This window comes from Rhinolophus sinicus, chromosome 16 (assembly GCF_057876585.1).
Source record: "Rhinolophus sinicus isolate RSI-liver-muscle chromosome 16, RSI-T2T, whole genome shotgun sequence".
In the NCBI taxonomy this organism is placed as follows: Eukaryota; Metazoa; Chordata; class Mammalia; order Chiroptera; family Rhinolophidae; genus Rhinolophus; species Rhinolophus sinicus.
In genome coordinates this window covers 63815471-63816997 of record NC_142516.1, presented here as the reverse complement: position 1 = coordinate 63816997, position 1527 = coordinate 63815471, and positions in this window count along the sequence as shown.

The following is a 1527-nucleotide window of genomic DNA, read 5'->3' as shown; positions in this document are numbered from 1 at the left end:
GCTCCTGCAGCCGAGAAGAGGCCAGAGCTGCTGCTGTAAGCTAACAGCGGCAGCGGCAGCAGCGGTCGCTTTATGCACAGCTGGGAAGCCGCCGGATGTGGCGCCTCCTCTGCCGGCCTCCTAGCGCTCAGCTCCGCCTGTTGGACGTGACTCGCTCGCAGACCCCGCCCCCGGCTCCGCCCCCTGTGGGAGCCCGCTGGCAGAGAGCCGGCCACGCCCACCGGGGGGGCCGGGAAGTGCGTTGGATGGGATCGAAAGGAGGTAGTATCCGGCTTCAGAAGCTTCTAGGCTCTATCTCTGCAGGTGTTCAAAGGCCTAGACGGTGCTGCGCACGCCTGCCCACGCCCACCTCCTGGCTCACACTCCCAGGCGCCTCCTCCTCCCCACCCGCACCCCCCTATTGTGCAAAGAGTTCTAGAGCCCATCCTGGCAAAAATTAAACATTTTTTCCCTCCCACAAAGGAGAGACCCAGGGTACCCAAGCCCCTATGCAGTCTTGGGGTGTTTGCTTTAATACCCCTGCTCTGTGCGTGGACGCCTGCGCTCCTACTCGAGTAAGGCCCTGGGTCCCTTCGAAGCAGATAAAGACCGGCTTCGTACCCTGGGCTGAGGCAGGAAGACCTTAGGGGCTGAAATGGCAGCCTCGACGACCCTACCATGCAGCCTCTGCCGCCCACTCCCGGATAGAGCACCAATGCAATTTCAAATACGTTCCTGCCCTCGGTCCCCTGGACTCCAGCATTAGGCTTTGTCTTCCATTAGACCTGAGGACGTACTTCAGCCATCCAGCCCACGAAGGATGTGGTATGGCAGGTATGACATCTCCAGAACATCCAAAGTACAAAAGATGATGACACATATGTAGCACTTATTATGTGCCAGGCGGTGTTTGAAGAGCTTTCATGTTATCGCTCATTTAGTGCTCCCAACGGGATCCTGCTAGAAAGCAAAGTCAGGATAATCTCAGATCTTCTCATAACTGCTTTGCTTTGCTGTAACTATTCTGTAGTTTCTAAATTAAAGTTAATCTGGTCCCAGCAATTCTTAGAGGAAGCAATTCTTAGAGGAAGCTTAGAGGAAGCCAAAATATATATATATTTTTTTGGTAGTAGCTCTGGTCCTCCTTCCTTGGGGGGTTGTAGGATTCCAGGTCAGGGCAGTGGCAGTGGCACGAGAGATCCTGGTCAGCAATCCGTGGTAGCTGTCACCAGGATCTCCTTTCTCAAGCCTGTGTGGTACCCTGAAGACCAGCAGCTCCCCAGGGACTGCCCTCTCTCTGGCTTGACTGTCCAGTGGGAACCTGGCTGTGCACCCAGTGTCCATCTTTCACAGACACCTGCCAGCCATTTGCATGTCCCCAAATCTCCATCACTGGCAGGAGCTATAAGCCCCAACTCCTAATGTCCAGAAAATCCAGCTTTCTCCCCTGGGGGCCAAACACACTCCTTTCCCCTTTGTCCCCACTTCTATCCAGTCCTCCTAGAGAGCCAATTCCATTAGGTAAACTGGGACCGTCTCCTAAGGTCA